Source organism: Chiloscyllium punctatum, chromosome 1, assembly GCF_047496795.1.
Source record: "Chiloscyllium punctatum isolate Juve2018m chromosome 1, sChiPun1.3, whole genome shotgun sequence".
In the NCBI taxonomy this organism is placed as follows: domain Eukaryota; kingdom Metazoa; phylum Chordata; class Chondrichthyes; order Orectolobiformes; family Hemiscylliidae; genus Chiloscyllium; species Chiloscyllium punctatum.
In genome coordinates this window covers 78,458,226-78,473,344 of record NC_092739.1, presented here as the reverse complement: position 1 = coordinate 78,473,344, position 15,119 = coordinate 78,458,226, and the positions used below count along the sequence as shown (strand labels likewise).

Below are 15,119 nucleotides of genomic sequence, written 5' to 3'. Positions count from 1 at the left end.
CAGTAGAGTCTGCAGCCTTCAAAGAGTATATACTACCCAAACGCAGCCTCCTACCCTATCCCTGTAACTGAGTATTTACCATGGCTAGTCCAGTTAGCTTGCAGTTCCTGAGACAGTATGGACAATCTAGCATGGCCAATCCACCTAACTTGCACATCTTTGGACTGTGGAACAAAACTGGAGCACCTGGGGAAACCCACGCAGACATGGGGTAAACATGCAAACTTCACACAGACAGTTGCCCAAGGCTGGCATTGAACCTGGGTCTAATGCTGTCAGGCAGCAATGCTAACCATTGAGCCACAGTGCCATCTCTAAACAATGTATTTCAAAAGCTAATGGATAGATTTCAGTGATAATTTAGATATAAATTGATAATGGCCCAAGGAAGAAAATATTTATTTTTGACCAATGTATAGAACTGTATGAACATTGGAAGATCAACCAAATTGCCTGTTTTTCCAAAATGTTGTGGGTTGTTAAATTTAAAATGTTATGGATGTCTCACCTACCGTGGTGCAGTTTGTTATAACTATTAATCAGCAAACAGAATATCTATAACAGGTTGTTGGATGTGGATTGCCCTGAAGCATCCATTGTGAAGCAAATATTCTTAATGAAAAGATTTCTTTTCTCAGCTTATAATTACAGATTTTCAACCAGGTAAAAACCTTGAGGAATTGAGTAATTGTAATGTTGAGTTACCCACAAATGCCTCTTGTAGATGTGCAGATTTTATACATACATTTTAATGTGGTCAACTTATCACATCAACGTATCAACTGCAGTATTCAAAATAAAGCACAAAAGTAAATTTAGGTATTTCCATAAATGTTCTAGTTCATTTAGAATCATCTTGTAAAATAAAGGCTGTTATGACCATATTTATAATCATAGAATTAACAGTACTTACCATTATTTAACATGGTACTGCTTATGTTTTATCTTTGACTTCAATAATGTCTTTAATTAGTGCAATATTAGATATCTTGTGTCCTGTTTTGGTCACAGGGCTATTTCATTTTTGATAGAAATCCAAAACATTTGTCTACTTGATACAGACATTGATAGTGCCTTAAGTGTTATAATTTGAAATCTCTCTCTTTCTTTCAAGATCGGATGTTTTAAATTCTTTGTTTTAAAATTGGAAGGATCAATGTACTCTGAGACACATAAGGGACATATAAGTAGCACTCTTAAGTCATTGCAGAAAATTATCAAGTCAAAAATTTGATTGCTGGAAACATCATAACAGGAATACCCCCATATCATATCTTTAATTCAATGCTGAGAAAATTCAAATTTGGAAACTCTTGTAAGTGTCGTCTGGATAATGTGATATCAAAGGAAATCAAAACCTTTGCAGCAAGTATTTTGTCAAGTTTATGATGCAGTTCTTGAAACATTCTGATTTTATTTCATAAAAACAACTTTAAATACAAAGTTAAATGAACTCCTAGGCAAGATTGCAATGCTTTGAGAGGTTAAACTTCAAAGTAATGGTTTATCATGTGTACTTGGATCTCCTATTGAGGTCCTCCAGCATCACAGATCCCAGTGTGATATCAAGAAATGACTGACGATAGTTGACACTGCAAAGGCTATTGGTTCTGCCAACATTTTGGGAATGGTTCTGAAGATGTACACCAAAACCAGCGGTGCCTCTAACTACAATATTCACGTCTGTGTGACAATTTGGAATACTGCTCACATATGTCCTGTGCACAAAAAGCAAAACAAATCAAACTTGGGTAATAACCACCCTATCAGTCTATTCTCAATCATCAGCAAAGTGATAGAAAATGTCGAGGCAAAAGTGAGGACTGCAGATGCTGGAAACCAGAGTTTAGATCAGAGTGGTGCTGGAAAAGCACAGCAGGTCAGGCAGCATCTGAGGAGCAGGAAAATTGACGTTTCTGGCAAAATCCCTTCATCAGGAGTAAAATGTCATCAGCAATGCTAGCAAATGCCATATGTAAAGGAATAACCTGCTGACTGATGCTCAATTGGTTTCTGAAGGGCCACTCACAACCTGACCTCATTACAGCCTTGGTCCAAACACGGACAAAAGTGCTGAACTTCAGATCAGAGGGTAAGAGTGATAGCCCTTGACATCAAGGCAGCATTTGACTGAGTATGGTGTTAAGGAGTCCTAGCAAAACTGTAATTAATGGGGATCATATAAAAAGGTTTCCTCTGGTTTAGTCATACCCAGTGCAAAGTAAGATGATTGAGGAAGATTATTATTACTGCAGGAATTCATCAAAATTGTGTCTTAGGCCAACCCATCTCCAGCTGCTTCACCAGTGACCTTTGTTTTTTGATGAAGTCAGAGATGGGGATGTTCACTGATGATGACACAATCTTCAAGGCCCATTTTTGACTCCTCAGGTACTGATGCAGTCTGTGTCCATATGCGGCTTAGACCTAAATAACAATCAAACTTGGGCTGATAAGTGGCAAGAATCATTGACATTGTGCAAATGTCAGGTAATGATGCTCATTCCACACAAGTACCACATTATAACCTCCACCAACAAAAGAGAATCTAACCTTCATCCCTTGACATTCGTTGGCATTGTCATAATTGAATCCCCCACCATTACTATCCTGAGCGTTACTGTAGACCTGAAGCTGAACTCAACCAACCATGTACATACTGTAGATTAGAGCTGGTCAGAGGCTAGGAATTCTGTGGTGAATAATTATGCTCCTGACTCCCCAGTGCCTGTGCACTGTGTACAAGGCACAAGTCAGCAATGTGATAGAATGCTGTCCACTTTCCTGAATGAGTGTAGTTCAATAGCACTGATGCTTGACACTGTCCAAGACAAAGTTGTTCACTTGATTGACAACCCATCCATCATCATTAACATTCCATTGCTGCACATTGGCACCGTGACAGCTGTGTATTGTCTACAAGTTTCACTGCAGTATTTCAGCGAGACCTCTTTTGCATCATCCAAGCCTGCGTCCTGAAACACAGAAAGACAAAGTTAACTGCATCCTCTGAATACCATCACCTGTAAGTTCCTTAAGTCACACACTGTTCTGACTTAGAACCATGTTGTCCACAATGTACCAATAAGGAGAAAAATGGTCTCTCAATTTCAGCTACTTGATTCTGAATTAAGCATCATTGCCCATACTTATTAATGCGGTTTACATTTTAGTTGTGTGGCAGTATAGGATTTGATATTTCTGAAAGAAATAGCCATCGTGTCAAAGCTTTTTGTCTGCTGTCATCAGGATAATCTATAAGGAATATCAAAGTAAAGGGAACAGAAAGATTATACTATATGAGGGGAACAGTGCTGATTGATTGTCAAGTGAACTCTGGAAGAGACATGACCATGATAAATTCTCCAATTAATCAAGACTGAAAGTTAACTTGCAAAATTGTGTTTGCAAATAGGAAAGGATTATGGGATGAGAAGGGTGGGGAGATGTCTGAGAGGATTGTATATAGGATTCCTTTATCTTTGGTTTCAGCCCTGTCACTGTGCAGGGCCTGAGTTACAGCTGCTCCAATAACAGCAAGCACTGACTCTTCCTTTGGAGCAAAGACATGCAGCTGAGACTGTAGGTCCAGTCAGGTGGTGTTACCTGCAGTCTTGTCCTCTAAGAAAGTGTAGCATATCAGTGAGTGTAATGTAACTTGTTTAAGTGATGTGGCTGTCATGGTTGGACAGCTGATCATGTACACACTGTGAAATGTGTGTGAGCTTGAAGCAGTGCTTGAGAAAGTATTTATTACTATTAGTCATGGTTAATGAAGATTGATTGGAGAGTGATGTGATTGTTCTGCATTGAGGAATGTGTAAAGCTGACAGTGCAGTGGCTGTGATATGAGATTTGAAGCCAGATTTGCTGTCTTTTTCCACTTGTGAGATACAGATAGTTCTTCTATAATGCAGCAGTTGCATTCCCATGTGACACAGTGTTATAGAAAATTGTGCAATATCAATAATGGGGCCTATGGGGAAAAAAACAGGGTTGGGGGCAAACCACCAAAGATATTAGTAAAAATCGAAACAAAAATTATAGTTAGCTTAGCACAAACGATAGCATAGTCTAAGTAAATCTTTAAATCATATCTTTTAATGAAATAGTACAGTAAATTTAACGCTTTAAAATAATTGACTACAGCACTGTACCTTTCACGGAGCTCTTCATAAAATGTGCAAGCTGATTGGCCATGTGATGCCCATGCAGAAATCCAGTCCTTAAAGATTCTCCCCTGGTTTGAAATAAAGTTCCTTCTAAATGTAGACTGCAGTTCCCAAGTTTCAAGGCTAGCAAAACTGATTGCATTCCTGTTTAGCTGAATACACTGAACTTGCATTTTGCAGACAGAGGGTCCTGAGGCCGGGGTTCGCTGTTGCCGCGGATGGAATTGCTTAACAGCGAATGGGAACAGCTTTATTAAAAAAAGGTCTGCAATTCACAAATCACATTACATCCAAATTGAGTTTCCTAAGCACATGTTATAGGAGAATTACCTGTAATTGAACTTTTTGCGTGGCATCCAGATCCTCTGATCTAGTCTCCTCATATTCCCCAACATGGCTATCTAATCCCACTGACCTCACTGAGTTTGTCATATATCTCCTCCTCTTCTTTCACCAAAGCCTGAAAAGTCTTGGAGCCTGTTCTTTTCCACATTGCATCATTCTGATGTCTTTCCCTGCTCAGAATCAGCTGCAGAATGGCTTCCAACACCTTCCCCGACTGCAACACCCTTTCTCTTTAAGAGGTGCAAGTAGAATGTAAGTTACGTAGTCCAACTCCTAACTTTTCCTGATCTTGTAATGCATACTCATGAGCAGCAATTCAAAACCATATTTGGGGCTACAATCATTAAATTAGCAAGGATCATAAAGTTGTTGGCTGCCTACATTAAACACCATAATAATAAATGTTGGGTAATCTTGCTTCATGATATCTGCAGCTGTTTATAGGTCTTTTCAAATTTCACAGTGGCTAAGTTATCCTAGTCTTTGCACTTTAAATCTCTTTTATGCAAGAAGAGCAATTGTATGGCTTGACTTTATGTACATTTGAATACATGAAGGGCAAGAATATAATTTTCCTGGCACACATTCTGCAAATGTTAATTTACCTTTGCTAGTGGCCATGAAATATCACAAGAGATGTCTCCAACTAATCAGTAGGTTTTGTTGTAATTTGTTTTGGAAATTCTTTTAAATGGTATCTTTTGTGCATTTGGCTGTCTCCTGTGCGGAAGACCTGATCTGAATGAGACCGCATTCTGTATTTCTCCAAAGCACATTCTTCCAAGTTCATGTCTTGTACCCATTTTTCAATTCTCTGTTGTTGATTTACTTTGGTTTGCTGGTTCTTAACCACTTGTTGCAAAGTGCTCTTAATCCTGTTTGACCAGGTTTGTATGCTGTGCAGTAATGTTCTTTTGAGCGCAGAATTTTTTAATCTATTGGTGAGTTCTGTATGTAGACTTAGCTTAAAGCAGAAGAATACAAAACCTGCTTCATGAGTGGCTGTGTATGGAAGACCCTCATTCACATTATGAGAAAATTTGTAATAAGTAAGTGCTTGTCTATAATACTTAGTGTGTTTTCTTTAATTCACTCATGGGATGTGGGTGTCACTGGCTAGACCAGCATTTATTGCCCATCACTAATTGCCCTGACGGTAGTTAAGAGTCAGCCACATTGCTGTGGGTCTGGAGTCACATGCGCTGTGTCCTTGTAACAAACGGGATGAAAGAATTGTTGTTTTGTACTCCTTATCTTAAAGAACAATGATGGGTGACCATTATTAACTTTATTTCAAGTAAATGTTAGGATTATTTGTTGCTTAAAGAGTGCTGATAATTTGGTGTCCTGCTTTTGAAATAATAATGTTCAAGGAAGCTTTGGAATGGAGTAACTTTGAAGAATGATATTCCCATCTCACTTAACCCTCAACCCAAAATTTAACATTATGTGCAATCCTGTATTTAACTGTTCCATTAAAAACATTATGTACAAGAAGCCACAGGTATTACTCAACAAGGCATTTACGTAATTTATATTTGCAAGTTTTGCATTTGATTAAATAAGACATAAGCTGTGGATCTGAAGCTATTATTTCCTTCATTTATTCAGCTTAGGCAGAGGGTGCCACATGTATGTATGCAAGAGGGAGTAGTGGAGGTGGGTACAAATATAACATTTAAAAGGCTTTTGTGACCATGCCACCTTGTTTTCATGTTTCCTGTTTGAGTTGGGCTTGCCTCTGGGAGATGTAGTCAACTAGATTAAAAAAAAGGTCCACTTCCATTTGCTGAGACAACAGTTCGTTTTTAAAATATTTTTATTAATTCATGGAATGTGGGTGTTCCTGGCTGCTCTGCAGATCAGTGATTTGGAGGAACCAGTGTTGGATTGGTGTGGACAAAGTTAAAAATCGCACAACACCAGCTTATAGTCTTAACAGGTTTATGTTGAAGACCACCTGATGAAGAAGCAGTGCTTCAAAATAAACCTGTTGCACTATAACCTGGTGTTGTGTGATTTTTAACTCTGCAGATCAGCGTAAGTTCTTTCTTCAACCTCCTTCAAGCTTTTTCGTCCTGTCCATCCCCTTTTCCCCTTTACCCACTCCCTGTATATAGAGAATTTACATGTCTGTTAGAATATTTGCAGGCTTTGGAGGAGCTCATAAAGCTAAGCAAAAGTGTAGACTGCAGATGCAGGAGATTAGAGTCGAGAGTGTGGTGCTGGAAAAGCACAGCAGGTCAGGCAGCATCCAAGGAGCAGGGGGTTCGACGTTTCAGGATGAAGGGCCTTTGGCTGAAACGTGGACTCTCCTAGTTCTTGGATGCTGCCTGACCTGCTATGCTTTTCCAGCACCACACTTTAGAGCTCATAAAGCTGTCAGCTGTACAGGCAAACCCTACAGTGCTGATCTAATTGTGGTTTAGAACACAGCTGAGCTATTGAATAGGCATGTACACAGCTCTGCTTTGGTTAAAAAAGACACTCTGTGGTACAGAATCCATTAGTGCTTTTGAAAGAAAGCTTTGATGTAACCTAAAAAAATTCTGTGTGATATCCTTGAAAAATGCATGAAAGCCATCTAAAGAAAGCTTGAAATAGCAAGTGCAATGTGAGATCAATAACTATTCTTTCAATCGAATAAGTTGTAGGATAATACTTTATTCAATAGTGATCTAATTTTGCAAATCTGGAGAATTTTCCATTGTAGTATGCAGTTTTTTCACCTGACAATGTGTCACTTGTCAGAATTAACAATCTGGCAACAACAATATTACAACTCACTTTTTTAGAAATTGAGATAGAACTCATACCACCCCATTTTGTGATTAACTGTAAAAGGGGCAACATTATTTTTTTCTCATTTTTATATTCTTAACATCTCTGATCCAAGTTCACACTACCATACATCGTATATGATTCAGAAAGACTTCCAAACTCTGGCTGCTTGCATAACAATTGCAGAGATACTGAAATGCCTACTTCCAGAATGGTACTAACAAAGTCTGAACAGTAATATATATATATTTCCAACCCTTTTTACACCGTTGGAAACTTTGTGTGGGATTTCTAGATCTGTGCTCCAGCTGCCTGATCCAGCCCAATCTGTCAAACAGGAAGAATAATTAATGAATGGATTGAAACAACTACCTTACGCAAAAAAAATGTTTCTCGGTATACTTATTAATTGATGTAATACAAGAATGATGTCTATTTGAGTGTATCACTATGTGCGAATTTAATTGCTAGTAACTAAATTATAGATTTACTAAATAGCATCTTGCCAATCTTTAACTTATTAATAATTTATAATTATTTAGTGGACTCTTTGACAGTTTGTCGCAGTTCCCAACTCTACCCCAGTCCTGAAAGATTGCATATAGTTCCATAGGTCACCTGGAAATGTCCCTTCATATAAGTTGTGGAATAATGTTAGCTAGGAATCTGAGAGGTAGAAAATGGGAGCCATGGTTAGACCATTTGATTCTTCCATTGCTCTTCAAATTACGATGAGGGCAATTTTATGTCTATCTGACAATTTAGATGTAGCATTGGTTTAAACATTTCTTTCAAATGGGATAGAATTTCCTTGTTGGCATAATTGGAAAATAGGGCACAAATTGCAATATTTAGGTGACGGTGAGGTGCAGTTCCATGATGCATGGAGCAGCATGATCAATGTTATAAAAAGTCATTGATATTTCTCCCCTTTTAATTTAAAAAAACTTTATGTATTTAAGAGTGTTTACTTGGTATAGTTTTAATATATCAGCTTAAAATGGCAACAATAGCTTTTTCACTAAGTGTCTAGTCATCCAACTTTGGTAAATTGATTTGTTTTTAATTGGAAAAATGGTTTCAAAAAAACCACACTGAACCATTTACTACCTTGAAATATTTGATGTTATCTGTCTACCTCTTCGCCTTGCACAATGAACTGAACACCAAACATTATCCATTGTTTGCAAGTTCAGCACTGACCTCATGTTCTCTGAATATCAACCCTGTGTGACCTTCAGCTGCTTTGACCCGAACTCTAGAAATCCCATGTTTGGTTTTTGAGGTGCAGGGAGAGTGTCCCTACCTCTGAATAAGGAGGCTTAGGCTCAAATCCTAGCTGTTCCAGAGGTGTACAGTAATATCTCTGAACAGGTTGATTAGAAAATATCTTTAATGCCCACATCTATCAATTTGCCATACAGACAAATAGGATTATACTGGTAGGTCTTTCTAGCAAAGCATGTCTTGCCCCATGGAATTTATAATTCTTCTGGTTACGCCCTGTCCCCCTTTTTTTAAACAGGTTCCATTTTCTTGGTGTTAACTGTGTCCTTTCATCATGGTCATCCAAATCCTGTATACCTTCATCCATCACCCTTTTGGCCTAAGGCCGCCTTCACTCCAGTGAAGCCAAACTAATCACTATCCTCCAGTACTGTCTTCTGTATGGCTGAACTAGATTAGCCATAATCATATTGAATAGCTGAGAAAGTTGTCAGGCAGAATGGCCCACTTTTGCCTCTATATGAGCATAGGCAATAGGTGCAGAATAGAGTCATGGAGATATACAGCATGGAAACAGACCCTTCAGTCCATCCCGTCCATGCCGAGCAGATATCCCAACCCAATCTAGTCCCACCTGACAGCACCCGGCCCATATCCCTCCAAACCCTTCTTATTCATCTACCCATCCAAATGCCTTTTAAATGTTGCAATTGTATCAGCCTCCGCCACTTCCTCTGGCAGCTCATTCCATACACGTACCACCCTCTGTGTGAAGAAGTTCCCCTTAGGTCTCTTTTATATCTTTTCCCTCTCACCCTAAAATTATGCCCTCTATCTGCACTCCCCGACCCCAGGAAAAAGACTTTGTCTGTATATCCTATCCATACCCCTCATGATTTTGTAAACCTCTATAAGGTCACCCCTCAACCTCTGATGCTCCAGGGAAAACAGTCCCAGCCTGTTCAGTCTCTCCCCATAGCTCAAATCCTCCAACCCTGGCAACATCCTTGTAAATCTTTTCTGAACCCTTTCAAGTTTCACAACGTCCTTCTGATAGGAAGGAGACCAGAATTGCATGCGATATTCCAACAGTGGCCTAACAAATTTCCTGTACAGCCACAACATGACCTCCCAACTCCTGTACTCAATACTCTGACCAATAAAAGAAAGCGTACCAAATGCCTCCTTCACTATCCTATCTATCTGCGACTCCACTTTCAAGGAGTTATGAACCTGCACTCCAAGGTCTCTTTGTTCAGCAACACTCCCTCGGACCTTACCATTAAGTGTATAAGTCCTGCTAAGATTTGCTTTCCCAAAATGCAGCACGTCACATTTATCTGAATTAAAGTCCATCTGCCACTTCTCAGCTCATTGGCCCACCTGGTCAAGGTCCTGTTGTAATCTGAAGTAACCTTGGTCACTGTCCACTACATCTCTAATTTTGGTGTCATCTGCAAACTTACTAACTATACCTCTTATGCTCACATCCAAATCATTTATATAAATGAAAAAAGCAGTGGACCCAGCACCGATCCTTGTGGCACTCCATTTTGAAAAACAGTGGGCGGCACGGTGGCACAGTGGTTAGCACTGCTGCCTCACAGCGCCTGAGACCCGGGTTCTACTCCCGCCTCAGGCGAGTGACTGTGTGGAGTTTGCACGTTCTCCCCGTGTCTGCGTGGGTTTCCTCCGGGTGCTCCGGTTTCCTCCCACAGTCCAAAGATGTGCAGGCCAGGTGAATTGGCCATGCTAAATTGCCCATAGTGTTAGGTAAGGGGTAAATGTAGATGTAGGGGTATGGGTGGGTTACGCTTCGGCGGGGCGGTGTGGACTTGTTGGGCCGAAGGGCCTGTTTCCACACTGTAAGTAATCTAATCTAATCTAATCTAATCAACCCTCCACCATCACCCTCTGTCTTCTACCTTTGAGCCAGCTCTGTATCCAAATGGCTAGTTCTCCCTGTATTCCATGAGATTGTGGGCGGCACGGTGGCACAGTGGTTAGCACTGCTGCCTCACAGCGCCTGAGACCCGGGTTCAATTCCCGCCCCAGGCCACTGACTGTGTGGAGTTTGCATGTTCTCCCCGTGTCTGCGTGGGTTTCCTCCGGGTGCTCTGGTTTCCTCCCACAGTCCAAAGATGTGCACCTTAGGTGAATTGGCCATGCTCAATTGCCTGTAGTGTTAGGTAAGGTGGTAAATGTAGGGGCATGGGTGGGTTACGCTTCGGTGGGTCGGTGTGGACTAGTTGGGCCGAAAGGCCTGTTTCCACGCTGTAATCTAATCTAATCTAATCAAACCTTGCTAACCAGTCTCGCATTGGGAACCTTGTCGAGTGCCTTACTGAAGTCCATATAGATCACATCTACCACTCTGCCCTCACCAATCCTCTGACTTTTTTGAAGGAGTAACAATCAAGTTTGTGAGACATGATTTTCCACACACAAAGCCATGTTGACTATCCCTAATCAGTCCTTGCCTTTCCAAATACATACATCCTGTCCCTCAGGATTCTTGTCAACAACTTGCCCACCACCGACGTCAGGCTCACTGGTCTATAGTTCCCTGGCTTATCCTTACCACCCTTAAACAGTGGCACCACGTTAGCCAACCTCCAGTCTTCCGGCACCTCACCTGTGACAATCGATGATACAAATATCTCAGCAAGAGGCCCAGCAATCACTTCTCTAGCTTCCCACAGAGTTCTTGGGTACACCTGATCAGGTCCTGGGGATTTATCCACCTTTACCTGTTTCAAGACATTCAGCACTTCCTCCTCTGTAATATAGACATTTTGCAAGGTGTCACCATCTATTTCCCTACTGTCTATATCTTCCATATCCTTTTTCACAGTAAATACTGATGCAAAATACTCATTTGGTATTTCTGTGGCTCCACACAAAGGCTGCCTTGCTTATCTTTGAGGGGCCCTATTCTCTCCCTAGTTACCCTTTTGTCCTAAATGTATTTGTAAAAATCCTTTGGAAAAAGGCTATTTGACCTTGATTAACTTGATTAAATCATGGCTGATTTGTTTGTCTTTCAAATTACATTCTCCCTTTTCCAACCAACAATTTCCATACTTCTGCCTTAAAAATACTCAGTAATTCCATCTCCACTGCCTTCTGAGGTACAGAGTTTCAAAGTTACACAAGCCTTTGAGAGAAGAAGCTCTTCTTGTGTCTGTGCTAAACCTGACCTCTAAACCAGTGCTTCTAAATGGCTTTTCATGTCCACCATTTAAGATCTTTGAGGACTGTATAAACATGAGCCACGTTACCCGTAATTCTTTGAAATTCCAATGGAAAAAGCCTAGCCTGTCCTATCTCTTGAAAAGGCAAGCTACTTATTCGAGGTGTCAGTCTAGTTTCCTTTGAACTACCTCAAATGCATTTACATTTGCCCTTAAATAAGGGCACCACAACTGCACCCAGCATTCAAGTCACCAATAACTTATATAACTGAAGCATAACATTCTTATTTTTATGTTCAACTTTTCTTGTCATAAATCAAGAGCAACTTTAGTTGTCTTGATTTCATGCTGTACCTGCATGATAACCATTTGTGATTTATCTGCTGCTCTTCAAATTTCAGTAGTCTTTCTCCATGAACTAATATTCTACTTTATCATTCTTTCTGCCAAAGTAACAACTAAACATTTCATACATTACACACCATCTGCTCAACCTTTGCTCACTCATTCAATCTATCTATATGCATCTGCAAACTTTCTTATGTCTTCTTCATAACACACTTTCTTATCTTGGTTCATCTGCAAATTTTGTGACCATGTCTTTTCTTTCCTCTGCATCATTGATATAAATTGTAAAAAAGTTGAGACCCCAGCACAGACCTTTGCGGGACTCCTTGTTGCGTTCTACCATCAGGCAAGACTCACTTATGCATACTCTCCATTTTCTGCTAGCCAGTCAATCTTCTGTCCATGTTATTATCCTACCCCTTATGGCATGAGGTTTTATTTTCCACAATAAGCTTTTATGTGGCATAAATGTTGTATGCAAATCCACGTACAGTGTGTCTACAGGCTCCCTCTTAATCAGTGTATTTCACTCCCTCAAAGAATTCCAATAAATTGGTAAAGCATGATTTACCAATAAGCGATGTAGGCCTTTAACCTCGGCCTTATGCTCCGAGCTGCTCTGTTGCAGCTCCCGCTGGCTTTCCAACTCCCAAAGTAAATGCTTTCCACCTTTGCATAGTTTCGTATTGGAACCATAAAAATGATGCAGCACAGATGGAGGCCATTTGGCTCATCTTGTCCATGCAGCCAGAGACACTAGATGACCTTTCTAATCCCATCTTCCTGAACCCAGACTACAGCCCTGCAGCTTACAACACTTAAGGTGCAGATCCAAGCATTTTGCAGTCTCTGCCTCCATCACCAACTCCTAAGTGAATTCCAGACACCCGCCATCCTTCGCAGAAAAAGGTTTTTCCTCACATCCCCTCTAATCTTTCTGCCACTTAGCTTGAATCTATGACTCCTGGTTTTTGAACTCTCTGCCACAGTAAACCAGTTCCTTGTGTCTATTCTGTCTCTACCCCCCACAATTTTGTATACCTCAATCATGTCACCCGTCAGCCTTCTCTGTCATGAGCAAAACAATCCCAAACTCTCCAATCTCTCCTCAAAACTACAATTCTCCAACCTTTGCCATCTTCCAGTACATTTTCTCTGCACTCTTTCCAGAGCAATTACATCCTTCCTGTAATGCGATCACCAGAAGGGCTCATGCCCGAAACGTCGATTCTCCTGCTTCTTGGATGCTGCCTGACCTGCTGCGCTTTTCCAGCAACACATTTTCAGTTCACTAGAATGACACACAGTACTCCAGTTGTAGCTTCATCAGTGTTTTATGCAGTTTCATCATCATTATATCCCTACTTTGTATTCTATACTTCTGTCAATGAAGGATAGCATTCTATATGCCTTCTTATCACTTGCACACCAAGATCTCTCTTTTCATTTACCCTTCTCAATATATTCCTGCTTATTGCATATTCCCTCTTGCGGTTTGACCCCCCCTAATTGCATTACCTCAGACTTATGAGAGTTGAATTCCATCTGTCGCCTTGTTGCCCACTTCACCGCCCCATCTGTATAATTTCAAAGTTTATGGCTATTCTCTACACAACCAATTTTTGTGTCATCCGCAAATTTCCCAATTTCCCCCATGTTCAAATTCAACTTGTTAATCGGTAAAACAAATAGGGATCCTAACACCAAGGCCTCTGCACACCGTGTCAAGAGCAGCCATCGACCATTACCCTTGTTTCCTGTTACTGTCTAACTTTCCATTCTATTTGACACATTACCCTGTATTCCCATGGGCATTTACTTTTTTGCCCAGTCTGTCATGTGGGATCTTGTCAAATGTCTTACTAAAATTCATGAAGACGACGTCCACTGCACTACTCTTATCGATCCTCCTTGTCACTTCATCAAAGACTTTAATCAAAATTATAAAGCATGACCTTCCCTTAACAAAGCCTTTCTGACTAGTCCATGCATTTTTAATTGACAGTTTATCTGATCTTTCAGAATTGATTCTAACAATTTGCACACCACAGAAAAAAAACTACCCTGGCCTATAATTGTTTGGAATTTCCTTTGTACCCTTGCTAAACAACAGGACCACATTTGTATTCCTTAGTCCTTAGTTCTTCACCTGTGCATGTACATGTTGGAAAGTAATCCTCAGAACATCTGCTGTTTACTCCCTGAACACGTTCTTCATTCTAAGGAGCAATCCATCCAGCCCTGGTGACTCATTTACTGCAGAGGATTTCAACTCTTTTAACACTTGCTGTCTCATTGTAATTATTTTGTCTAATATTTCACATTGTTCCTCTTGGATTGCTATATCAACATAATCCTTTTCCTTTGTGAATATAGAGACAAAAAAATAATTTAAATTTCTTCCCACTGCCAATTGACATGCCTCTCAGTCATGTACAACCCATTTGGTGAATTTCTGCTCTCACTCCTTCTCTTCCCTCCCACAACAACAGTAGTGTCCTCCTGGATCTCATTTTCCAGCCCATCTGCCTCCGCATTCTAAAAAATCATAAGCCATCATTTTTGCAACCTGCACTGAGATTCCACAATCACACACACATTCCCCTTCTCTCTCCTGCCTTGTCGCCATTAATGCTTCCTTCTTTGTCTATTACCTACCTCCACAACCCCAGGTCCTGTCATGAAATGGGTTGCTTTCAGCACACCCAACCCATGTTCAACTTCTCATATTCTCATTATCACCTATCTAACTTCTCCTCTTGCCTGGCTTACTATCAACAATCCCTTTGTCTGCCTCTCCTTTTTTGCTTCCACTCTGGGCTCTGTCTCTACCTATCTGCGCATTCCTTTCACTCACCAGCCTCCATCTTCAGCATAAATATTAGCTTTTTCTAGCTATTATAGTTCTGATGAAGGATTTGAAAGGTTAAGTAAGTTTCTGTCCACAGATGCAGCCAGATCTGCTGGGTTTCTGTAGCAATTTTTGTTTCTGTTTGTTTGTACCACCTGTTTGTCTTTTAGTATGTAACATCTTGCACCTGGTTAATTTTAT

At 40.3% G+C, this 15,119-nt stretch overlaps 1 protein-coding gene across 2 annotated transcripts in view; it reads left to right on the top strand.

Annotated features, from left to right (window-relative positions):
- clocka (clock circadian regulator a) overlaps nucleotides 1-15,119 on the top strand; it is a 143,548-nt gene that overhangs the window by 40,261 nt on the left and 88,168 nt on the right. The gene's annotated exons all lie outside the window — the stretch shown is intronic.